Source organism: Lithobates pipiens, unplaced genomic scaffold (genome assembly GCF_037356315.1).
Source record: "Lithobates pipiens isolate NorthernLeopardFrog02 unplaced genomic scaffold, aLitPip1_a1.2 Scaffold_28, whole genome shotgun sequence".
Taxonomy (NCBI): Eukaryota; Metazoa; Chordata; class Amphibia; order Anura; family Ranidae; genus Lithobates; species Lithobates pipiens.
In genome coordinates this window covers 89413592-89440246 of record NW_027507789.1, presented here as the reverse complement: position 1 = coordinate 89440246, position 26655 = coordinate 89413592, and the positions used below count along the sequence as shown (strand labels likewise).

At 49.9% G+C, this 26655-nt stretch overlaps 8 pseudogenes; 4 read left to right on the top strand and 4 right to left on the bottom strand.

The window, feature by feature from the left end:
- The first annotated feature begins 2071 nt into the window (after positions 1-2071).
- On the top strand, positions 2072-2190 carry LOC143936567 (5S ribosomal RNA; annotated as a pseudogene).
- Positions 2191-2513: 323 nt separating this feature from the next.
- LOC143936442 (5S ribosomal RNA) lies at positions 2514-2632 on the top strand (annotated as a pseudogene).
- A 12306-nt stretch (positions 2633-14938) lies between these two features.
- LOC143936667 (5S ribosomal RNA) lies at positions 14939-15057 on the bottom strand (annotated as a pseudogene).
- Positions 15058-15157: 100 nt separating this feature from the next.
- Positions 15158-15276, bottom strand: LOC143937755 (5S ribosomal RNA; annotated as a pseudogene).
- Positions 15277-15597: 321 nt separating this feature from the next.
- LOC143936274 (5S ribosomal RNA) lies at positions 15598-15716 on the bottom strand (annotated as a pseudogene).
- A 3244-nt stretch (positions 15717-18960) lies between these two features.
- LOC143936307 (5S ribosomal RNA) lies at positions 18961-19079 on the top strand (annotated as a pseudogene).
- Positions 19080-19402: 323 nt separating this feature from the next.
- LOC143936992 (5S ribosomal RNA) lies at positions 19403-19521 on the top strand (annotated as a pseudogene).
- Positions 19522-23959: 4438 nt separating this feature from the next.
- LOC143936496 (5S ribosomal RNA) lies at positions 23960-24078 on the bottom strand (annotated as a pseudogene).
- Between the last annotated feature and the right edge of the window lie 2577 nt (positions 24079-26655).

The following is a 26655-nucleotide window of genomic DNA, read 5'->3' as shown; positions in this document are numbered from 1 at the left end:
TGTAGTACAGTATAACTAATGCAGCCCTGTTCGGACAAATGTAATCATGGAGAGCAACTGGGACCACAGCGAGCCAGCTTATCATGACCTATGTGAACCAGAGTAAAATATGAGCCGGTCGTGTCCAGAACCCTGGGGCTCTTCTGGGTCCCAAAGGCTAGTAAGGAGACAAGGCATAGTCAAAAGGGAGGACGGGGGAAGAAGAGAGTGCAAAGACGGAGAGAGAGGAGGTGGGGGGATATCGGCGGGGAAAAAAAGAAAAATAAAGTCCCTCTCCCATTTGTGGATAAATGGTGGGGTCTACTCCTCCTCCTGACTACTCAATAGGTTGTACAGGAGGGAGAGGGTGTGTTGCACAGGTTCCCTTTTGTGACAGATGGATTTATAGGGTGTCAGGTCTCTAGGAGTTTTGGGGGCCCTTTGTATGGCCAGAAGAAAGGGACGAAGTTGATAAGCACTAAACAAGTCAAGCGGAGGGTCAGAAAGCTCGGCGTCAGTTTGCGTGGTCGGGAGCCCTCCCGTGGGCCACACCTCTCCCAGACGCTGTTTCCCCACCACTGTCAACTGTCGCAGTTTCTTGTTGGTAAATCCCGGTGGGAAGTCTGGATTACCTATAACCGGAGTCATTGGTGATGGCAGGGGAGCAATGTGTGTGCAGCGGAACAACCTCCGCACAACAGCCAACGTAGCTCCCACTACGGGGTGACCTCTGAGGTCTTTTGGTAGGGAGGACAGGAGCCACGGGGAGGTCAATAGGGGAATGGATCCATCCTCAATCTCCATCTCCACCCACTGCTTGTGTGGGCCATTACAATGCCAATCAACGACTCTCGCTAGCAGAGTCACTCTGTAGTATTGTCTGAGATCTGGGAGACCCAGACCCCCCTTGTCCTTTGGTCTGGCAAGCAATTGCAAACGGGCTCTGGGCGGTTTGCGCGCTCAAATAAAGTCCCGGAGCAGCACCTGCAGTTGTCTGAAAAAAATTGGGGGTAACCAGATCGGTAATGTCTGGAACATGTATAAGATCCGAGGGAGGGCCATCATTTTGAATGCATTACAGCGCCCGAACCAGGTCAGTGTTAAAGCATGCCAGTTTCCCAAATCAGATTTCAGTCTATCCAGGAGAGGGACAAAATTAAGCAGGTACAATTGCGCTAAATCCGCTGCGATGTCAACGCCCAGTTAACGTATAGATTTTTCAGCCCAGTAGAATGGAAAAGCGGACCGGAGCCTCTTGGCCTCACCATCCGGGACCGATATATTCAATACAGCCGACTTGGCGCAATTGTTTTTATAGTTTGATAGGCTGCCGTGTCGCTGTAGAGATGCAAGTATTTTGGGAAGCAAAATGTGTGGATTGGAGACGGAAAAAATTAGATCGTCAGCGTACGCCGCAATTTTGTGGTGTGCCGAGGGTTTGGATATGCCAGTAATATATCATTCCGAACGTGACACATAAGTGGTTCCAGTGTCAGAATTAAAATTAGGGGAGACAGAGGGCACCCCTGCCTCGTCCCATTAGTGATGGGGAAAGAGTCCGAGCACCCCTCGGTCACCCGTACCGCTGCCGACGGCGTGGAGTAAAGCGACATTACCCAGCTCATCATGTTGGGGCCAAGACCTATATGTTCCAGGGTGGCCTGCATAAAGTGCCAGGCCACCCTGTCAAAGTCCTTCTCCGCGTCCGTTGACAACATAAGCAAGGGCCTTCCCTGTTAATGCGCCGCATGGATTAAATTGAGGACTCGGGCCGTATTGTCTCTAGCTTCCGACTTATTTATATTTTTTTGCTTGTTTCCCAAGGTGACCATCTTGGCGTTTGTCAAGAGGGTTGAAAGTGCCTGAAGAGATTGCCTACGGGCACATCACCCTGAAAGCACCCGATCTCGTTTGATGTTGGAGGCTAATAGAGTCGGGCCTTGTTAGTACCTGGATGGGAGACCGCCTGGGAATACCAGGTGTCGTAGACTTCTTTTTATGTTGTTGGCGTTGACCTGTTTTTTTTTTCGCTTATTTCCCAAAGTGACCATCTTGGTGTTTGTCAAGAGGGTTGAGAGTGCCTGAAGAGATTGCCTATGGCCACATCACTCTGAAAGCACCCAATCTCGTCTGATCTTGGAGGCTAAGAAGAGTCTGGCCTGGTTAGTACCTGGATGGGAGACCACCTGGGATTACCAGTTATTATAGGCTTCTTTTTATGTTGTTGGCGTTGATTCGTTTTTTTTTTTTTCTTGTTTCCCAAGGTGACCATCTTGGCATTTGTCAAGAGGGTTGAGAGTGCCCAAAGAGATCGCTTACAGCAGCATCACCCTGAAAGAGCCCTATCTCTTCTCTTCTCTGAGGCTAAGAAGGGTTGGGCCTAGTTAGTACCTGGATGGGAGATGGCGTTGGAAAACCAGGTGCCGTATTCTTCTTTTTATGTTGTTGACATTGACCTGTTTTTTTTTTTCACTTGTTTCCCAAGGTGACCATCTTGGCATTTGTCAAGAGGGTTGAGAGTGCCCGAAGAGATCACCTATGGCCCCATCACCCTGAAAGCGCCCAATCTCGTCTGATCTCGGATGCTAAACAGTGTCGGGCCTGGTTAGTACCTGGATGGGAGACCGCCTGGGAATACCAGGTGCCATAGGCTTCTGTTTTTTTTATTTTTTATTTAGTAGTATGCGACATACAATGTAAAGGCAACTTCACAGAATGTGTGATACAAATAGTTACAATCAAATGATCATATTGCATGGATATCAGAGCCAATGGTAAGAAGTCTGAGGAGAATAGCACGTGTACAGCTTTGCGTTCATATCAAGATGAGATTAAAGCTCCATCTCGTTGGGATCCTCTACCACTTAAAATATTATTGATACTAGCCCTGCTACCCTCGAAGAGTTTAGATATCCATAGATAGGGGAAGAGTATTGTGTAGTAGTCAAATGGGGTCGGAACATACCATTTTCTTTTCCCTTTTTTGAGTTAAGAAGGGAAATAGTAGAACTGAAAGGAGGGAGAAGGGGAAAGAGAAGATTGGGGAAGGAAATGGCAGAAAAGGAAAAGAAGGGGTAAGGGGGTGTCGTGGGTAGAGTGGATAGGGTGGGGTCCCCTCCCAGGGAGCAAGAGACGCCCTCGGCTCACCAGCTCATCAGCTGTCCAACGTTTGGAACAGCGATCTCCAACGATCACCATGAGCTTACTATGTCTCGCGGAGGTATTCTTCCGAAAAGCGAAACTGGGTCCAGTAGAACCATCTGTTCCCATGCTCCTCCGTTTTATCCCTCATTGTGGCAGTCAGGTCTTCCATTCGTTCAATATCATTTACCCTTGCGAACCACTGGGTCACCATTGGAGCAGATTGCTCTTTCCACTGACTTGGGATGCAGGCCCTAGCTGCATTGAGGAGATGTTTAAGTAAGGACTTATGATAACGCTTTCTCGACATAGGAGTTAGATTGAGAAGAACTGCTGCGGGATCATTGGCTAAGGAAATGTCTGCGAACTTGTGGATGAGTCTCAGGACAGGCTGCCAGAATGTTTGTAATTTAGGGCATTCCCAGAAAATGTGGAGAATGGTGCCAGTCTGTTGCCCACAGTGACAGCAGCGGTCAGATTGACCGGGGAATATTTTGGCCAACACCACCGGTGTACGATACCAGCGTGTGATCAGCTTATATGAGATCTCCTGATATTTACTGCAGAGTGACGACTTATGGGCGAAAAAGAGTATTCTGTCCTTCTGTGGTTTGGAGAATGTAGTTTGTAAGTCCCTTTTCCATTTAGCTAGGAAGGGTGGATCCGTGGAGGATTGTGCGTCTGTCAGGATTTGGTAGGACCTAGAGAGGGAACCACGAATTGGGCCATCATCCAGGCAAAGTTCCTCGAAGGGGTGGAATTGTCTAGAGAAGAACGAATGGTTAGGTAGTGGTCCGAGGAAATGGATTAGCTGTCTAGCTCTCCAGCTATCCAATGCAACAGGTACTTGCTCTAGCAGTATGGTCCCCGTGGGAATCAAGCCCGTGGGTCCAAGAAATAGGGCTGCTCTCAGAAGCCCTTTCGGGGCTTGCCTGGTAAAGGCCTGGTCAGACAGGCCCGGAGGGAATCTAGGATGTCCAATAATTGGGGTCATAGGAGAAGGGAAGTTAGTCAGGTGGGAAAGGTGAAAAAAACTATCCATCTCGGCGAGCGAGGGGCCAATTAACGGGTGAGTAGTCACACAGGGCTCCAATGGCCTCCCCGCCCAAGGCAGACCAGCCAGTGGAACCCGCGCCATCTCCTGCTCTAGCTTGACCCATAGCTTCAGTTCCCCATGCCGGTGTCTTATCACATATGGTTCCCCATCGGATAGTGTCCGCTGTGTACTGCGCATGCGCAGTACACAGCAACACAGATTCCGAAAATTGCCGAGCATGAACGGCGCCTGCACACCGAGTCCAGGTTCTATCCCCGCTATCCAAGTGGACATAGAGTAAGAATATAAAAGAGCCGAGCGCAGCGAGGCCGAGCCCGAAGCGTGGCGAGCAAAGCTCGCCTGCGAGGGACCCTCTAATATTCACAACCCTATGTCCGCTTGGATGGTGGGGCTACCACCTCCACTCACCGCGCAGGCGCCGTTCAGCTTCGAAAATTTTCCGAAGCTTCATCTGCTCCGTACTGCGCGGACACTATATCATGGCCGGACAGTATATGGCAGAACACCGGCACCAGTCAACCACCGGTGTCATGTGCGTCGCTGTGTAATATAGAGCAGGGTCCGGGAAGCCAATACCTCCCCGCAATTTCGGTCGCAATAGCATTGCCCTACCAATATGCATATGTTTTCCGCACCAGAGGAACTTGATAAAGATTGAGCGAACCGCATGAAAGAAAGTCTGGGGTATTTTGATAGGTAAGGCTTGTAGTAGATACAGAAGTCGTGGCATCGCGTTCATCTTCAACACATTACAGCGTCCGAACCATGACAGAGCTAGTGGGTCCCATCTTTTAAGGTCCGCTGTAAGCCCATAGGCTTCTTTTTATGTTGTTGGCTTTGACCTGTTTTTTTTGCTTGTTTCTCAAGGCGACCATCTTGGCGTTTGTCAAGAGGGTTGGGCGTGTCTTGAAGAGAACGCTTACGGCCACATACACCTGAAAGAACCCGATCTCGTCTGATTTCAGAGGCTAAGCAGCGTCAGGCCTGGTTAGTACCTGGATGGGAGACTCCTTGGGAAGACCAGGTGCCATAGAAGGATCTGGTCTGGTTAGTGTCTTGATTGGGAGATCGCCTGGGAATACTGGATGCCGTAGGCTTCTTTTTATGTTGTTGGCTTTGACCTGTTTTTTTTAGCTTGTTTCCCAAGGTGACCATCTTGGCCTTTGTCAAGAGGCTTCAGAGTGCCCAAAGAGAGTGCCTACGGCCAAATCACTATACTATATATCTATATCTATAATAATAAATAATATTTTTAGTTATTATATATAAGATACTATATAGGGGATTTGGCCGTAGGCACTCTCTTTGGGCACTCTGAAGCCTCTTGACAAAGGCCAAGATGGTCACCTTGGGAAACAAGCTAAAAAAAACAGGTCAAAGCCAACAACATAAAAAGAAGCCTACGGCATCCAGTATTCCCAGGCGATCTCCCAATCAAGACACTAACCAGGGGGGGCGTGGCCTAGGCATGAAGGAGTGAGGACGCTCTTTTCCGGAGCTCCCGGTCCGTGACCCCTCCGCACCCCTTTACCACAGTTTGGTCGCATATTTCGGCATCGCCGACATCTCCGCGCTTCGGCGGAACACAGCCAGCCGAGCGGGGTCCGCCGCTGCTGCCATGGACAGGTACTTGGTCCCGCTGCAGGCTCCGGCCTCCACGCCGGATCCAGCCAAGATGGCGCCCGCGGCCTCCGGCGCTCCAGGACACGCGGCACAGAGGGAAGGTGAGCAGACTGCTATGCAGGGACACGACATGCCCCCGTTCTCCCCGCCTAGTGACTTGTCCCCGTGTCTCCCCCGCTCACTGTCCATGGCCTCGCTTGACAGCCCGGACCATAGCGGCCTGCCACCCTGGTTCCCTCACAACTCCCAACTGTCCCAGAGACCCTCCCGCAGTGGAAGCCTCATCCCAGGACCGAATGGCGAGGCTGCTCTCGCCTCAGACACACAGGGGGACCCACCGCTGCCACCAGCACCAGCATTATTGGGGGACAAGGCCATCCTAGCTTTACTCCAAAACCTTCCCACTAAAGCAGACTTTAGCTGTATGGCAGCCAGGATTGAAACGACCTTGCGACATGAAATCGCAGGGGTCAAACGTGACGTGTCGGCTACGAACGAGCGGGTGACCACCCTGGCATCGGATGTGACCTCCCTGACCACTGATGTTTCTGGCCTGCAAGCCGCACATGATACCCTTGCTGACAGAGTGGCACAGTTGCAACTCCTAGTGGATGACCTTGAGAATCGCAACCGCAGATGCAACATCAGGATCAGAGACTTGCCCGAAGCCACTGGCCAGGCAGACCTCAAAGCCACAGTTACAGCTATATTTAACGCCTGTCTGGACTGCGCTGCTGACACAGCCATTGATAGAGACCACAGGACCCTGGGCCCCAGGAGCCCCACAGAGAACTGGCCATGTGACGTTTTATGCTGTCTCCACAATTACTCAGTTAGGGAGGATGTCCTGCAAGCGTCGTGGCGCAAAGGCAGCATTGATTTTGACGGGGCCCAAGTCACCCTTCTGCCAGATGTATCCCGCAAGACCTTCCAGATGAGACGCTGTCTGCGACCCCTTCTGGAACACCTAACTGAACGGAGGATTCCATACAAGTGGGGCCATCCGTTTCACCTTATAGTGCGCAAAAATGGGAGGCCCCTTGCGCTACGACACCCTTCGGAGGTCCCGTCCTTTCTGGAGGCTTTGGGCCTGCCCTCGGTTCAGGTCCCCGACTGGTTGGCTCCTGTTGTCCCCCAGGGAGCAGTGGCCCCGACGAACAACCCCTCAACCAGGCCACAGAGAGTGAGACGCCACCGTCGATCCCAACGTCAGAGATCGCAGGCCCCCCAAGATCGTGAACCCTGAGAGAGTACAGTAATTTTCCGTTATTCCTGTGTTATACCCTTTTTTTTTTGTTTTCTTTTTCTCTACCAACATAGACGGCTGGAGTATCCAGCTTTGTGTTGTTTACCATGCCACGGGCCATTGTTCCCAGTGCCCCCGCTAGGGGAGAGGAAGGACATTGGAAGAACAGAGTTGGACACTGCGCTTCCTGGACGAAGCCCTGAGTCATTGGCGGTACTGTTCACCATTCTCGTTACTGTTTATCTACAGGTGCCCTAGTCTCGGCGCTCTTTGTGTTTTTGGACTGCCTGGTGGTGCCCCCCGGGTGCCCCTGGGCGGCGTTCCCGCTCCCTCCCCCTCTCCCCCCCCCCCTTTTTTCCATTTTTTTTTGGGGGGGGGGGAGGGGCGGGTGCCTGGGTGGTATAAATTTATCTATACTCTGTGTTGAAAAGTTTAATATGTTGGTCTAATTATGCACTGTTCTACTGTTGTTAACTGCCCGATACCTGCTGCAGTGATGTTCTATAATGCATTTGATGTCGTAGTTAAGATGCCAAAGAAGCTCCGTGCACGCCCGATTGCGACTGCATGGACCATGGGATGCTGGAGGGGTACTGCACCGACGAGTTCCTCCCTCTGCAGTGCCTTACCTCTTCCCCCACTAGGCCCCTCTGCCCTAACCGGCAGGTTCTCTCCGATAGGAGCTTTAGCAATTCCCCGATCTATCCCCACCCCTCCTACCCTCCTCCTCCCTACTAACTCCGGACCTTCTCCGCTTCGTTACTGCTTTTCCTTTTTCTCCTCCTCTTCCTCTGTGCTTGAACTCTATATCTACTACTGACTCTGGTGGGGACCGCCGGCCGGGTACCACTGCCGTCATGGCCCTGAAGCTGGTTTCCTGAAATGTGAAAGGGCTGAATGTACCTGAAAAAAGGTCCAGCTGCCTAACAGAATTGTGGCGGATGAAGCCCCAAATAGTTTTCCTCCAGGAGACCCATTTCAGGACAGACCAAATACCACGGCTTTATAGTAAGCACTTCCCCCTGGCCCACCACAGCACGTCCCCTACTTCCAAATCGAGAGGAGTGTGTGTTCTTCTTGCTAAAAACTTGCCGTGGCGCCTGTTAGCTGTCCAAGCCGATAGTGAAGGGAGATATCTCTTCATTAAGGGAACTCTCCACTCGCAAACTTTTACTCTTGCCAACCTATACATGCCGAATGTGGACCAGCTGCCGGCCTTAGAAGCATGCTTGGATGCCCTGGCTGCATTCTCGGAGGGTACTTTGATCGTTGGGGGGGACTTTAACCTCACCTTGGACCCCCGCAGAGACTCATCATCGGGCACCTCTGCGATTTCTGCGAGAACGCGTTCACACATAAGAGACCTGCTACACTCCCACCGACTGATCGATGTGTGGCGTACGCTTCACCCACAGGATAGGGACTATACGTTCTTTTCCACCGCTCATGGTTCTTACTCACGTATAGATATGTTTTTAGTCGACCCACAATGCTATCCCGGCGGTCACAGACACTCAGATAGGCCACATAGCCCTGTCTGACCATGCCCCGATTTCTTTGATGCTGAAGCTACAACAGGAGTCGCGTGGTCAGTCCTGGTGGAGACTGAACGAGTCTCTCCTGAAGGACCCTGAGACCCACGCAGACCTGCTTAGGGAATTAGAAAGTTACTTTGATCATAACCGTGATTCTGTTTCCAACCCCCTCATGTTATGGGCGGCTCATAAATGCTACATTAGGGGCATTCTTATTAAACATGGTCATAGACTCAAAGTGGCCAAAACTGAGGCTCTCTCCAAACGTATTGCCAAGTTGCATGCGTGTGAACAACGACACAAATCCCAGCCGACTGCTGCGCTGGAGGTGAGAGATCTTAGAGAACAAATCAGAGATTTCTCTCTCTTTCAGGCTAGAACCAGACTCATGTGGGTCCGCAGGACGTATTATGAATATGGAGACAAGTGTAGTAGGTCCCTAGCGAACTCCCTGCGTGCCCAACGCAACGCGTCCTTCATTCCAACCATAACCTCCCCTTCGGGTGCCAAGCTTCATGATTCACGGGAGATAGCGGAGTGTTTCCGATCTTTCTATGAAGCCCTTTATAACTTGCACCCCCGGGACTCAGGAGATGCCCTCCAGGCCGGCACAGCAGCCATTGATGAGTACCTAGCTTCGGCAAACCTCCCGTCGCTTACACAGGAAGAGATAGAGCTTCTCTCGCAACCTATCTCCCCGGAGGAATTGTCGGCAGCGTTAAGAGACTCACCCAAGGGCAAGGCACCAGGCCCAGATGGGTTTACGGTCCCTTATTATAAGGCCTTCCTCTCCCTGTTGTCCACGCCGTTTGTGTCAGCTTTTAACGCCCTATTGGAGGGCCAGACCTTTCCACTGGAGCTGTTGCAGGCAAGCATCTCGGTCATACCCAAGCCGGAGAAGGATCCGCTTCTCTGTGCGAACTACAGGCCCATCTCCTTATTAAACAGCGACCTTAAGCTCTTCACTAAGATACTGGCGGAGCGGTTGGTGCCCATTCTCCAACGCCTGATACCTCTGGATCAGGTGGGGTTTATTCGTAACAGGGAAGCCCGAGACAACACTACCAGGACAATCAATGTTATAGAACGCGCCAGACGCCTTAAACTACCGATTATGTTGCTCTCTGTGGACACAGAAAAAGCGTTTGACAGGGTGAGCTGGCCTTTTTTGCTAGCCACCCTGCGAAGCCTGGGTGTACCCCCCCCCATGCTTTCATGGGTTACAGCTCTTTACTCGTCACCGACGGCGATGGTTAGGGTCAATGGGTTTGCCTCGTCGCGTTTCACTATTGGCAATGGAACGAGGCAGGGATGCCCGTTGTCCCCCCTTTTGTTTGTCCTATCGCTTGAACCCTTGCTGCACCACATCAGGCAGAACATAGACATCAAGGGACTGGACACCCCCTCACACCACCATAAGGTCGCAGCCTTTGCAGATGACCTCTTGTTCTATGTCTCAGAGCCTCACATTACATTGCCGAATCTCTTAGCGGAAATAAGACGATATGGCACCCTGTCAAATTTTAAAATTAACTTACAGAAATCGGAAGCACTCAACGTCTCCCTGTCTACCAATGCCCAGACGAGTCTAAGCACTAATTTTCCCTTTCGTTGGGCAACTGGGGCTATACAATATCTGGGTACCAAGGTTCCCCCGGACCCACATCTGATTTTCCAATTGAATTTCCAGCCGCTTCTAAAAAAATTTGCCGTAGATCTAGAGAGGTGGTCAAAGTTGGCGACCTCTTGGTTTGGGAGATGCAATGTGCTCAAAATGAATGTAATGCCCAGACTCTTGTACCTATTACAAGCCTTACCGATAAAAATCCCCCAATCATTTTTTAAAGCCATGCGCTCCATCTTTATTCGATACGTATGGCAGGGCAGGCCTCCAAGACTCAGCCGAACATTACTGCTCAGACCAAAAGACAAGGGAGGGATTGGCCTCCCAGATCCGGCATGGTACTATACGGCGGTGCACATGAACAGAGTAGTTGAATGGTGCAGACACCTGAAGGATAAGCTGTGGGTTCGTCTGGAGCATGAATCCGTACCATTTCCACTTGAGGGTTTGCCCTGGAGTGGACCGGGCTGGTCGGGAGCGACGCGGGCACACCCACACATTGAGCCAACGTTACAAGAGCTAGACAGATATTTTACCCTGACGGGCGTGCCCAGTTTCCCTTCGCCCATGACTCCTATTATTGGACACCCACGCTTTGAACCCGGCATGACGGAAAAGTCTTTCCGCCTCGACCCTGACTGGGACCTTGTGCGGGCCTCTTCTTTTCTTGGCCCTAGGACGTGGACAGCGGTCTCCACTATGTACGAGGCGTTAGCAACCACGGCCCTGGGACAGTGGAAGCTTTCCCAACTCTCCCACTTCTTGAAATCTTTGCCAAACAGTGGCGAATTCCGCAGACCCCTAACATCGTTTGAGGAGGTATTCTCAGGAGAGGGACCGACCCGAAGGTCTCTTTCCCTGTCATATCGCATCCTACTGGACCAACTCTCCCAGGGTAACCTGGTGTTCGTGGAAAAATGGGAGCGAGACCTGCATGTCCGGCTCTCGCCAGACCAGAAGAACCACGCGCTTCTTTTTGCGCACAAGTCATCCCTATGTAGTAAATACCAGGAAATAGCTTATAAAATTTTGACCCGATGGTACAGGACCCCCACTGTCCTGGCGGCTATGTTTCCCGGTCACAGCCCTTTGTGCTGGAGATGCGGTGAACAAGCCGGCACGTTACTACATATCTTCTGGGAATGCCCTCAACTGGCCCATTTCTGGAGACAGGTTCTCAATATCATTTATGACCTCACAGCTATTGATCTCCAGAACAACCCAGCTGCGATCTTCCTCAATCTGACCCCACTCTCGAGCAAGAAGTACCATAAATCTCTCTTAAAACATCTTCTGAGTGGGGCCAGGGCATGTATACCTAGCATGTGGAAACAGCAGGCCGCTCCACTGGTGTCTCACTGGTTTGCAAGAGTTTGCGACATCTACCGTATGGAACAGCTCACATCAGCGTTAGGCGACAGGGAGGAAGAGCACACTGCTTGTTGGTTGTCTTGGAGCCTGTTCAGGTTTTCCGACGCATACAGATCCTATCTGTAGGCTCTGGCACGTGTATAGAGGGAAGGGTCCGGCCGTGGGAACCCATCGGAGTCCTCTTTCTTTCTCTCCCTTCTCGTATACCACCCTGGTTCACTCTCTCCCCCGTCTGCCTCGTAGCACTGTTAGCCCCCTATAACTTTCATTCTTTCTACCCCATCCCCTTCTCCTGCCCATTTGCTCCCCCCTCTTTCCCTACCCCCTAACTCCCAAGTATAATTAAAATACATGGTGATTGCAAGGATCTTTTCGTTTTGTTCCCTCGATTTCCCAGCCAGGGGTTGGCGGCCCTCGGGGTGGTCCCGGCTGAGCTCTTTGACCAATAGAATGAAGGTGACCGATGTTAGAGGCCCCTCAGTCTGGGCCTTGAGGGGGATCGCCCCGCGGACTGCCCTGGTTTATAAGTAGACACTAGGGTGCCAGATCATTAGAGTGGGATAATGTGGTGGCCTAGCCACGGCTGGGGCTGCTGCTGACATAAGTTGTTAGGTTTCCCCCGGTCCCCCACGAAGTATTAACTATGTATTTTTGTTAACCTGGAAAACTGAGGGATCTATGTCTTTTACAGTTTGTCTCTGTATTACCTGCAATCCGTAAATAAAGAATAAAAAAAAAAAAAGACACTAACCAGACCAGATCCTTCTATGGCACCTGGTCTTCCCAGGGAGTCTCCCATCCAGGTACTAACCAGGCCTGACGCTGCTTAGCCTCTGAAATCAGACGACATTGGGTGCTTTCAGGTTGATGTGGCCGTAAGCGTTCTCTTCAAGACACGCCCAACCCTCTCGACAAACGCCAAGATGGTCGCCTTGAGAAACAAGCAAAAAAAACAGGTCAAAGCCAACAACAAAAAAAGAAGCCTATGGGCTTACAGCGGACCTTAAAAGATGGGACCCACTAGCTCTGTCATGGTTCGGACGCTGTAATGTGTTGAAGATGAACGCGATGCCACGACTTCTCTATCTACTACAAGCCTTACCTATCAAAATACCCCAGACTTTCTTTCATGCGGTTCGCTCAATCTTTATCAAGTTCCTCTGGCGCGGGAAACATATGCGTATTGGTAGGGCAATGCTATTGCGACCGAAATTGCGGGGAGGTATTGGCTGCCCGGACCCTGCTCTATATTACACAGCAACGCACATGACACCGGTGGTTGACTGGTGCCGGTGTTCTGCCATATACTGTCCGGCCATGATATAGTGTCAGCACCGTACTGCGCATGCGCAGTACGGAGCAGACGAAGCTTCGGAAAATCTCCGAAGCTGAACGGCGCCTGCGCGGTGAGTGGAGGTGGTAGCCCCACCATCCAAGCGGACATAGGGTTGTGAATATTAGAGGGCCTCTCGCAGGCGAGCTTCGCTCGCCACGCTTCGGGCTCGGCCTCGCTGCGCTCGGCTCTTTTATATTCTTACTCTATGTCCACTTGGATAGTGGGGATAGAACCTGGACTCAGTGCGCAGGCGCTGTTCATGCTCGGCAATTTTCGGAATCTGTGTTGCTGTGTACTGCGCATGCGCAGTACACAGCGGACACTATCCGATGGGGGACCATATGTGATAAGACACCGGCATGGGGAACTGAAGCTATGGGTCAAGCTAGAGCAGGAGAAGGCGCGGGTTCCACTGGCTGGTCTGCCTTGGGCGGGGAGGCCATTGGAGCCCTGTGTGACTACTCACCCGTTAATTGGCCCCTCGCTCGCCGAGATGGATAGTTTTTTTTTATCTTTCCCACCTGACTAACTTCCCTTCTCCTATGACCCCAATTATTGGACATCCTAGATTCCCTCCGGGCCTGTCTGACCAGGCCTTTACCAGGCAAGCCCCGAAAGGGCTTCTGAGAGCAGCCCTATTTCTTGGACCCACGGGCTTGATTCCCATGGGGACCATACTGCTAGAGCAAGTACCTGTTGCATTGGATAGCTGGAGAGCTAGACAGCTAATCCATTTCCTCAGATCACTACCTAACCATTCGTTCTTCTCTAGCCAATTCCACCCCTTCGAGGAACTTTGCCTGGATGATGGCCCAATTCGTGGTTCCCTCTCTAGGTCCTACCAAATCCTGACAGACGCACAATCCTCCACGGATCCACCCTTCCTAGCTAAATGGAAAAGGGACTAACAAACTACATTCTCCAAACCACAGAAGGACAGAATACTCTTTTTCGCCCATAAGTCGTCACTCTGCAGTAAATATCAGGAGATCTCATATAAGCTGATCACACGCTGGTATCGTACACCGGTGGTGTTGGCCAAAATATTCCCCGGTCAATCTGACCGCTGCTGTCGCTGTGGGCAACAGACTGGCACCATTCTCCACATTTTCAGGGAATGCCCTAAATTACAAACATTTGGGCAGCCTGTCCTGAGACTCATCCACAAGTTCACAGACATTTCCTTAGCCAATGATCCCGCAGCAGTTCTTCTCAATCTAACTCCTATGTCGAGAAAGCGTTATCATAAGTCCTTACTTAAACATCTCCTCAATGCAGCTAGGGCCTGCATCCCAAGTCAGTGGAAAGAGCAATCTGCTCCAATGGTGACCCAGTGGTTCGCAAGGGTAAATGATATTGAACGAATGGCAGACCTGACTGCCACAATGAGGGATAAAACGGAGGAGCATGGGAACAGATGGTTCTACTGGACCCAGTTTCGCTTTTCGGAAGAATACCTCCGCGAGACATAGTAAGCTCATGGTGATCGTTGGAGATCGCTGTTCCAAACGTTGGACAGCTGATGAGCTGGTGAGCCGAGGGCGTCTCTTGCTCCCTGGGAGGGGACCCCATCCTATCCACTCTACCCACGACACCCCCTTACCCCTTCTTTTCCTTTTCTGCCATTTCCTTCCCCAATCTTCTCTTTCCCCTTCTCCCTCCTTTCAGTTCTACTATTTCCCTTCTTAACTCAAAAAAGGGAAAAGAAAATGGTATGTTCCGACCCCATTTGACTACTACACAATACTCTTCCCCTATCTATGGATATCTAAACTCTTCGAGGATAGCAGGGCTAGTATCAATAATATTTTACGTGGTAGAGGATCCCAACGAGATGGAGCTTTAATCTCATCTTGATATGACCGCAAAGCTGTACACATGCTATTCTCCTCGGACTTCTTACCATTGGCTCTGATATCCATACAATATGATCGTTTGTTTGTAACTATTTGTATCACACATTCTGTGAAGTTACCTTTGCATTGTATGTTGCATACTACTAAATAAAAAAAAATAAAAAAAAAGAAGCCTATGGCACCTGGTATTCCCAGGCGGTCTCCCATCCAGGTACTAACCAGGCCCGACACTGTTTAGCATCCGAGATCAGACGAGATTGGGTGCTTTCAGGGTGATGGGGCCGTAGGTAATCTCTTCGGGCACTCTCAACCCTCTTGACATACGCCAAGATGGTCACCTTGGGAAACAAGTGAAAAAAAAACAGGTCAAGGCCAACAACATAAAAAGAAGCCTACAGCACCTAGTATTCCCAGGTGGTCTCCAATCCAGGTACTAGCAAGGCCCAACCCTGTTTAGCTTCTGAGATCAGAGGAGATCGGGTGCTTTCAGGGTTATGTGCCCATAGGCAATCTCTTTGGGCATTCTCAACCCTCTTGACAAATGCCAAGATAGTCACCTTGAGATACAAGCGATAAAAAACAGGTCAATGTCAACAACATAAAAAGAAGAATACGGCACCTAGTATTCCAACGCCATCTCCCATCCAGGTACTAACTAGGCCCAACCCTTCTTAGCCTCAGAAAAGAGAAGAGATAGGGCTCTTTCAGGGTGATGCTGCTGTAAGCGATCTCTTTGGGCACTCTCAACCCTCTTGACAAATGCCAAGATGGTCACCTTGGGAAACAAGCAAAAAAAAGAAAACGAATCAACGCCAACAACATAAAAAGAAGCCTACAATAACTGGTAATCCCAGGTGGTCTCCCATCCAGGTACTAACCAGGCCCGATTCTTCTTAGCCTCCAAGATCAGATGAGATTGGGTGCTTTCAGAGTGATGTGGCCATAGGCAATCTCTTCAGGCACTCTCAACCCTCTTGACAAACACCAAGATGGTCACTTTGGGAAATAAGCAAAAAAAAAACAGGTCAACGCCAACAACATAAAAAGAAGTCTACGACACCTGGTTTTCCCAGGCGGTCTCCCATCCAGGTACTAACAAGGCCCGACTCTATTAGCCTCCAACATCAAACGAGATCGGGTGCTTTCAGGGTGATGTGCCCGTAGGCAATCTCTTCAGGCACTTTCAACCCTCTTGACAAACGCCAAGATGGTCACCTTGGGAAACAAGCAAAAAAATAAAAATAAGTCGGAAGCTAGAGACAATACGGCCCGAGTCCTCAATTTAATCCATGCGGCGCATGTACAGGGAAGGCCCTTGCTTATGTTGTCAACGGATGCGGAGAAGGCCTTTGACAAGGTGGCCTGGCACTTTATGCAGGCCACCCTGGAACATATAGGTCTTGGCCCCAACATGATGAGCTGGGTAATGTCGCTTTACTCCACGCCATCGGCAGCGGTACGGGTGACCGAGTGGTGCTCGGACTCTTTCCCCATCACTAATGGGACGAGGCAGGGGTGCTCTCTGTCTCCCCTAATTTTAATTCTGACACTGGAACCACTTATGTGTCACGTTCGGAATGACCTGAATATTACTGGCATATCCAAACCCTCGGCACACCACAAAATTGCGGCGTACGCTGACGATCTAATTTTTTCCGTCTCCAATCCACACATTTTGCTTCCCAAAATACTTGCGTCTCTACAGCGACACGGCAGCCTATCAAACTATAAAAACAATTGCGCCAAGTCGGCTGTATTGAATATATCGGTCCCGGATGGTGAGGCCAAGAGGCTCCGCTCCTCTTTTCCATTCTACTGGGCTGAAAAATCTATACGTTAACTGGGCGTTGACATCGCAGCGGATTTAGCGCAATTGTACCTGCTTAATTTTGTCCCTCTCCTGGATAGACTGAAATCTGATTTGGGAAACTGGCATGCTTTAACACTGACCTGGTTCGGGCGCTGTAATGCATTCAAAATGATGGCCCTCCCTCGGATCTTATACATGTTCCAGACATTACCGATCCGGTTACCCCCAATTGTTTTTCAGACAACTGCAGGTGCTGCTCCGGGACTTTATTTGGGCGCGTGAAGGGTGGCGGTCAATTCTTCCATCCGGAGAATATGATTGACTTTGGAATACCACAGCACCTTGGATGGGGGCTGAGGCTGCCTCCACAGTGCGGGAATGAAGGCCCGGGCGGCATTCAGGAGTTGCATCGTGAGGGTTTTTTTATATTTTCGAACAGGCTGTTCGGTCAAGTGTAGAAGGCACGCTACTGGGAACCCAAAAGTTCCTCAAGGTCGGGCATGCCCAGAAAAGGTGTCCCATGGTCCCCATATCTGAATTTCACCTCCAACAAACATCCGGGATCGATCTATCCATTTTATTCAGAAGGTATGGGACTCTATACCAGCGTGAGACTATCTTGTATCTTGATATTGGTTTGCGATGGAAGCTTTATGTACTAAGGTCAGGATCTTCCCTATCTGTTGTGGGGTAAATGTGATGCCTAAGTCCCTCTCCCATTTGTGGATAAATGGTGGGGGTCGACTCCTCCTCCTGACTACTCAATAGGTTGTACAAGGACGAAGTTGATAAGCACTAAACAAGTCAAGCGGAGGGTCAGAAAGCTCGGCGACAGTTTACGTGGTCGGGAGCCCTCCCGTGGGCCACACCTCTCCCAGACGCTGTTTCCCCACCACTGTCAACTGTCGCAGTTTCTTGTTGGTAAATCCCGATGGGAAGTCTGGATTACCTATAACCGGAGTCATTGGTGATGGCAGGGGAGCAATGTGTGTGCAGCGGAACAACCTCCGCACAACAGCCAACGTAGCTCCCACTACGGGGTGACCTCTGAGGTCTTTTGGTAGGGAGGACAGGAGCCACGGGGAGGTCAATAGGGGAATGGATCCATCCTCAATCTCCATCTCCACCCACTGCTTGTGTGGGCCATTACAATGCCAATCAACGACTCTCGCTAGCAGAGTCACTCTGTAGTATTGTCTGAGATCTGGGAGACCCAGACCCCCCTTGTCCTTTGGTCTGGCAAGCAATTGCAAACGGGCTCTGGGCGGTTTGCGCGCCCAAATAAAGTCCCGGAGCAGCACCTGCAGTTGTCTGAAAAAAATTGGGGGTAACCGGATCGGTAATGTCTGGAACATGTATAAGATCCGAGGGAGGGCCATCATTTTGAATGCATTACAGCGCCCGAACCAGGTCAGTGTTAAAGCATTCCAGTTTCCCAAATCAGATTTCAGTCTATCCAGGAGAGGGACAAAATTAAGCAGGTACAATTGCGCTAAATCCGCTGCGATGTCAACGCCCAGTTAATGTATAGATTTTTCAGCCCAGTAGAATGGAAAAGAGGAGCGGAGCCTCTTGGCCTCACCATCCGGAACCGATATATTCAATACATATAGGCTGCCGTGTCGCTGTAGAGACGCAAGTATTTTGGGAAGCAAAATGTGTGGATTGGAGACGGAAAAAATTAGATCGTCAGCGTACGCCGCAATTTTGTGGTGTGCCGAGGGTTTGGATATGCCAGTAATATTCGGGTCATTCCGAACGTGACACATAAGTGGTTCCAGTGTCAGAATTAAAATTAGGGGAGACAGAGGGCACCCCTGCCTCGTCCCATTAGTGATGGGGAAAGAGTCCGAGCACCACTCGGTCACCCGTACCGCTGCCGATGGCGTGGAGTAAAGCGACATTACCCAGCTCATCATGTTGGGGCCAAGACCTATATGTTCCAGGGTGGCCTGCATAAAGTGCCAGGCCACCCTGTCAAAGGCCTTCTCCGTGTCCGTTGACAACATAAGCAAGGGCCTTCCCTGTACATGCGCCGCATGGATTAAATTGAGGACTCGGGCCGTATTGTCTCTAGCTTCCGACTTATTTTTATTTTTTTGCTTGTTTCCCAAGGTGACCATCTTGGCGTTTGTCAAGAGGGTTGAAAGTGCCTGAAGAGATTGCCTACGGGCACATCACCCTGAAAGCACCCGATCTCGTTTGATGTTGGAGGCTAATAGAGTCGGGCCTTGTTAGTACCTGGATGGGAGACCGCCTGGGAATACCAGGTGTCGTAGACTTCTTTTTATGTTGTTGGCGTTGACCTGTTTTTTTTTCGCTTATTTCCCAAAGTGACCATCTTGGTGTTTGTCAAGAGGGTTGAGAGTGCCTGAAGAGATTGCCTATGGCCACATCACTCTGAAAGCACCCAATCTTGTCTGATCTTGGAGGTTAAGAAGAGTCGGGCCTGGTTAGTACCTGGATGGGAGACCACCTGGGATTACCAGTTATTGTAGGCTTCTTTTTATGTTGTTGGCGTTGATTCGTTTTTTTTTTTTTTGCTTGTTTCCCAAGGTGACCATCTTGGCATTTGTCAAGAGGGTTGAGAGTGCCCAAAGAGATCGCTTACAGCAGCATCACCCTGAAAGAGCCCTATCTCTTCTCTTTTCTGAGGCTAAGAAGGGTTGGGCCTTGTTAGTACCTGGATGGGAGATGGCGTTGGAATACCAGGTGCCGTATTCTTCTTTTTATGTTGTTGACATTGACCTGTTTTTTTTTCACTTGTTTCCCAAGGTGACCATCTTGGCATTTGTCAAGAGGGTTGAGAGTGCCCGAAGAGATCACCTACGGCCCCATCACCCTGAAAGCGCCCAATCTCATCTGATCTCGGATGCTAAACAGTGTCGGGCCTGGTTAGTACCTGGATGGGAGACCGCCTGGGAATACCAGGTGCCATAGGCTTCTGTTTTTTTTGTTTTTTTATTTAGTAGTATGCGACATACAATGCAAAGGCAACTTCACAGAATGTGTGATACAAATAGTTACAAACAAACGATCATATTGCATGTCTACCCAATTACCCAAGTAGGACAGCGCGTTAAACACAGTGTACATCTGGTAAGCGCTATAGCATAATTGTGCTGTTTTAGTATACCCTTCCTGTACTGTTGAGTGCGGACAACCCTTAATTTCCCTCTCCCCCTGGGGTTGAGGTGCCCGGCCTCTTTTTCCCTTTACCTTTCCTTGCATTTGCCCTTCCTTTCTCCCCCTTAGTTCCCACCATGCATTACCTACCCAAAACCTACCTTGGTTCAACTTTCTTTGCTTTTCTCTGATGTCCCTCCCCGAGGAGCGATGGCAGACTCAGTCAAGGTCACCTCTCTAAACGTTAAGGGACTGAACTCCCCTGAAAAACGGTGGATCCTCCTGTGAGAACTGAACACATCCTGTACTGATGTGGCCTTTATACAAGAAACACATTTTAAAAATACTAGCCTCCCCTTTCTATGGTCGAGATCCTTCCCTAAGGTCTACCACTCTACTAACCCCTCCTCTCCATTCTGATCTCTAGCAGGCTCCCCTGGGTTCTCCAGGATTCTCTGGTGGACCCTGGGGGCCAATATCTTTTTCTTAGGGGCCACATTGGAGAGCGCCTTTTTACATTTGCCACTGTGTACGCTCCCAATGATCACCAAGACACGTTCCTCAGAACTACCCTGCACAGATGATGTGACTTTCGGGAGGGCCAATTGATATTAGGTGGGGACTTTAATGTCCCCTTTCGCCATCGGTTGACACTTCTGCCTCTTGCTCCTCGCTCCCTACCCCTCACCTAGGTCTCTATTCTGGCACCTTAATGAGAGCCTGCTCCAGATACCGGAAGTTTTAGCAGATGTGACCAGGGAATTGGACCTTTATTTCCAAGAAAACTAAAGCAGGACTGTGACCCGGGGATAATTTGGGAGGCTCACAAGTCAGTACTCCGCAGGGTACTTATCAGGCACGGGGCGCGCATCAAACGAGCACGGAAGGAACAGCTTGCTAATCTGTTTCCTGAACTTGCCTCTGTGGAAGCGAAACATAAACATACCCCCTTACGGACCTTAGAGATTGAATTGGGGACACTCCATACCCATATTGCTGTCCTACTCCATTATAAAGCGAAAGCGGCACTCCAGTTTTGTCGTAAACTGACGTAGGAGTCAGAGGACAAATGCAGAAAAATCTTAGCCAGGTCGGTAAAGGAGTTGAAATCTGGCTCTTACATACCACAGTTGATAGATGAGAATGGCCAGAGGGCCTCTACCCCAACCCAAATAGTCGAAGTCTTTGAAAAATGTTACTCTGATCTCTACAACCTGCCCGATTCAGGGTCTGGACAGGACAATATAGACAGATATGTAACCGGTTCTGGTCTACCAACCCTCTCATCGGAATCACGGGAGTACTTGGAGGACCCGATCACACTGGAAGAAGTCCAGACGGCCGTGGGACCTCCGAAGGTGGGTAAGGCTCCGGGCCCTGACGGATATACCGCACAATACTTTAAGACCTTCCTCCCTATTCTCGGCCCGCGCTTGGTGAATTTATTTAATACTCTGAGCTCGAATGGGGATTTTCCTGAGGATACCCTTAGAGCTCACATCTCGTTGATACCTAAGGAGGGCAAAGACCCAGGCCTATGTGGGAGCTACAGACCCATTTCCCTCCAAAATTCGGTCCTAAAACTATTCTCTAACTCCTCGCCACGTGATTGGCACATCACTTGTAGTCCCTTATACATATTGACCAGTTAGGTTTTATTCCCACCAGGGAAGATAGGGACAACACCACTAAGGTGCTTACCCTGATCCGTAAAGCAAAGTCATCTGGGACCCCTTGTCTTTTCATGAGTACTGATATTGACCAGTTAGGTTTTATTCCCACCAGGGAAGATAGGGACAACACCACTAAGGTGCTTACCCTGATCCGTAAAGCAAAGTCATCTGGGACCCCTTGTCTTTTCATGAGTACTGATGCCGAGAAGGCTTTTGATCGGATCAAATGGACATTAATGTTCTCGGTCCTTCGCCATATAGGTCTGAGTGAACGGATGCTGGCATGGATAAGTAAGATATACTCACGTACTTACATTCCACCGGACATCGCGCGTACGTTTATGTTGAACTTCCCCCCACCCCTTGTCACTAAGATCCGCAGTTTGCTTCACGGGTGGCATTCTGGCCTCCATTCCTGGTTCAGCAGATGCAATCTCATTAAAATGAACATACTCCCTAAATTTACTTATCTTTTCCAAGCTCTCCCGATCTAGATTCCAGTCCTGTTTTTTAAGCAAGCTCAATCCTTGCTCACTCAATTTAACTGGGCCCACAAAAATCCCAGACTTAAGCGGTCACAGCTGACATTGTCTAAACAACAGGGAGGGTTGGTTCTCCCTAACTTGCGACGCTACTACCTGGCCTCCCATCTGGGGCGTGTATTGGACTGGAATCGAAATAAATTTTCTAAGCTCACTCCCGAATCCCGCTAAGAAGCGCCATGTGGTGCTATAAGTATTTACCCACAGAATTTATGTCACATCCCACTATAGGGGCTTAGTTGAAAGTCAGTCACCTGATCGCTACCCAAAACACACTCACGTCTTTGACTTCCCCCCTATTCCCTATACGTGGCCATCCAACCTTTGAACTGGGGACCCACTTAGAAATTCCAACCTAGACAATGCGTCTAAATTCGTCATTGATGGAAAATGGCCTTCTTTCTCAACCCTAACAGATCCGACAGGGCTTTTCCAACTGCCTTTTTGGAGAGCGGCGCAACGACATCATTTTCTCCATTCCATCCCCAATCCTCAAACGTTCGCCCGCCCTCAGACGGAGTTTGAGACTCTATGCAGGAGCGAAGGCCCTTTGGCCCACATTCTCTCTCAAACAGATTACCCACACTTAACCTGTCTGGCCAACTGGGAAAAGGACCTTAATTGCTAATTTTCCCCAGCACAGAGACAACGCATTATCACTTTGGCTCTCAAAATGTCGCTGTGCACGAAGATACAGGAGACGAATTTTAAACTTCTCACCAGGTGGTATTTGACACCATCAAAGCTGCAGAAATGTTTCCCCTCTTCCTCGAACATATGCTGGAGGTGTGGAGAAGAAGAGGGCACGTTGCTGCACATTTTTTGGTCCTGCCTCAGCTTGGTGGACTTCTGGACAGAGATCCGATGCATGACACAAAAATTCACAGACTTCTCCATCCAGGAAGAGGCTGCATTCTTTCTCTTGTACCATTCACAGATTCCCATTAAGAAGTACAAAAAAATCTATTTTACGGCATGTGATTAATGTGGCGAAATCCTGCATCCCTCTCTATTGGAAAAAATGTTCCCCCCCTTTCATTACTCACTGGCTTAGGAAAATAGAGGACATTAAAAAAAATGGAGGACTTGATCCTCACATCACAAGGTAAACAAGAATTTTTTAAACAAACCTGAGACATCTGGAATACCTTTATATTCTCGCTAGAAGGATGTCGCCTGCTACCGCCTTAGTGCTCTGAGCTTTCCTTGACTGGCCCCTTGGACAGTGGCTGCCATCGTGTCTCGTCCCCTCTTCTCCTTTTCTGATCTTTCAACCCTTCTCTTTTCGGCCTTCCTCCCCTATCTCTCACCCCCTCCACCCCCTCTCTCTTTTGGAAAGAGTGGAAAATTGGGAATGACGGCCCCACACCCCCCTCTGGATGGATTATGCCGGAGGGACCTGGGGTTTGTGTGACCCTGGATCTTGGTACAGTACTTTATCCGTGCCTCGAATCATTGTGATTGATGGAAGGCAGACTCACAGTTGCGAATATACCTGTATCAAGTATTGTTCAGCTGCTTTTTGCTCTGTATTTCTCTGTTGCATTATGTACTCTGTGGACCGTCTTCCCCTATTTGGAGAAAAAATTATATTTGAAAAAAAAAAGAAGCCTACGACACCTGGTATTCCCAGGTGGTTTCCCATCCAGGCATTAACCAGGCCTGACCCTGCTTAGCCTCCAAGATCAGACGAGATGGAACAGATTCAGGGTGATGTGGCCATAGCCGATATCTTCAGGCACTCTCAACTCTCTTGACAAACACCAAGATGGTCACCTTGGAAACAAGCGGAAAAAAATAGGTAAACGGCCACAACATAAAAAGAAGCCTACGGCATCTGGAAATCCCAGGCGGTCTCCCATCCAGGTACTAAACTGGTCCCAACCCTGCGTAGCCTCTGAGATCAGATGAGATTGGGTTCTTTTAGGGTGGTGTGGCCGTAGGAGATTTCTTCAGGCACTCTCAACCTTGACTAACGCCAATATGGTCACCTTGGGAAACAAACAAAAAAATCAAGTCAACGCCAACAACATGAGAAGAAGTCTACAGCACCTAGTATTCCCAGGTGGTCTCCCATCCAGGTATTAACAAGGCCCGACCCTGTTTAGTCTCTGAGATCAGACGAGATCTGGTGCTTTCAGGGTTATGTGGCCATAGGCGAGCTCTTCAAGCACTCTCAACCCTCTTGACAAACACCAAGATGGTCACCTTGGTAAACAAACAAAAAAAAAAAACAAGTCAACGCCAACAACATAAAAATAAGCCTTCAGCACCTAGTATTCCCAGGTGGTCTCCAATCCAGGTACTAGCAAGGCCCGACCCTGTTTAGCCTCTGAGATCAGAGGAGATCGGGCGCTTTCAGGCTTATGTGCCCATAGGCAATCTCTTTGGGCACTCTCAACCCTCTTGACAAATGCCAAGATGGTCACCTTGGGAAACAAGCGGAAAAAAAACAAAACGAATCAAGGCCAACAACATAAAAAGAAGCCTACAATAACTGGTATTCCCAGGTGGTCTCCCATCCAGGTACTAACCAGGCCTGACTCTTCTTAGCCTCCAAGATCAGACGAGATTGGGTGCTTTCAGAGTGCTCGGACTCTTTCCCCATCACTAATGGGACGAGGCAGGGGTGCCCTCTGTCTCCCCTAATTTTTATTCTGACACTGGAACCACTTATGTGTCACGTTCGGAATGACCCGAATATTACTGGCATATCCAAACCCTCGGCACACCACAAAATTGCGGCGTACGCTGACGATCTAATTTTTTTCGTCTCCAATCCACACATTTCGCTTCCCAATATACTCGTGGCTCTCCGGCGATACGGCATTATATCAAACTATAAAATCAATTGCACCATCGGCTGTATTGAATACCTATGTGAACCAGAGTAAAATATGAGCCGGTCGTGTCCAGAACCCTGGGGTTCTTCTGGGTCCCAAAGGCTAGTAAGGAGACAAGGCATAGTGAAAAGTGAGGACGGGGGAAGAAGAGAGTGCAAAGACGGAGAGAGAAGAGGGGGGGAGGGGATGGCGGCGGGGAAAAAAAGAAAATAAAGACAAAAAGGGAAGGGGGGGAATGCCACCCAGGGCAGACTTGGCCTACGTAGGTAAACGTTAGATGTTCAGTCGTTTTCTGGGACAGGGGCGCTGCTCACCTCCCAAATGTAGTCTCAAGTACCAGTAAAATACCTCCAGGGCCTCCATGTAACACTAAATGCCTCTTCAGTGTTGTGAAGGGTGGCGGTCAATTCTTCCATCCGGAGAATATGATTGACTTTGGAATACCACAGCACCTTGGATGGGGGCTGAGGCTGCCTCCACAGTGTGGGAATGCAGGCCCGGGCGGCGTTCAGGAGTTGCATCGCGAGGGTTTTTTTGTATTTTCGAACAGGCTGTTCGGTCAAGTGTAGAAGGCACGCTGCTGGGTTGTCTGCGATATCTACATTTCTGAGAGTTTTTATCGTCCCGGTCACCTCCACCCAAAAGTTCCTCAAGGCCGGGCATGCCCAGAAAATGTGTCCCATGGTCCCCGTATCTGAATTGCACCTCCAACAAACATCCGGAATCGATCTATTCATTTTATTCAGAAGGTATGGGACTCTATACCAGCGTGAGACTATCTTGTATCCTGATTCTTGATATTGGTTTGCGATGGAAGCTTTATGTACTAATGTCAGGATCTTCCCTATCTGTTGTGGGGTAAATGTGATGCCAAATGCAATCTCCCATTTGTGGATAAATGGTGGGGTCGACTCCTCCTCCTGACTACTTAATAGGTTGTACAGGAGGGAGAGGGTGTGTTGCACAGGTTCCTTTTTGTGACAGATGGATTCATAGGGCGTCAGGTCTCTAGGAGTGTATGGGGCCCTTTGTATGGCCAGAAGAAAGTGACGAAGTTGATAAGCATTAAACAAGTCAAGCGGAGGGTCAGAAAGCTTGGCGACAGTTTGCGTGGTCGGGAGCCCTCCCGAGGACCACACCTCTCCCAGACGCTTTTTCCCCACCACTGTCAACTGTCGCAGTTTCTTGTTGGTAAATCCCGGTGGGAAGTCTGGATTACCTATAACCGGAGTCATTGGTGACGGCAGGGGAGCAATGTGTGTGCAGCGGAACAACCTCCGCACAACAGCCAACGTAGCTCCCACTACGGGGTGATCTCTGAGGTCTTTTGGTAGGGAGGACAGGAGCCACGGGGAGGTCAATAGGGGAATGGATCCATCCTCAATCTCCATCTCCACCCACTGCTTGTGTGGGCCATTACAATGCCAATCAACGACTCTCGCTAGCAGAGTCGCTCTGTTGTATTGTCTCAGATCTGGGAGACCCAGACCCCCCTTGTCCTTTGGTCTGGCAAGCAATTGCAAACGGGCTCTGGGCGGTTTGCGCGCCCAAATAAAGTCCCGGAGCAGCACCTGCAGATGTCTGAAAAAGATTGGGGGTAACCGGATCGGTAATGTCTGGAACAAGTATAAGATCCCTCTCCCATTTGTGGATAAATGGTGGGGGTCGACTCCTCCTCCTGACTACTTAATAGGTTGTACAGGAGGGAGAGGGTGTGTCGCACAGGTTCCTTTTTGTGACAGATGGATTCATAGGGCGTCAGGTCTCTAGGAGTGTAGGGGGCCCTTTGTATGGCCAGAAGAAAGTGATGAAGTTGATAAGCACTAAACAAGTCAAGCAGAGGGTCAGAAAGCTTGGCGACAGTTTGCGTGGTCGGGAGCCCTCCCGAGGGCC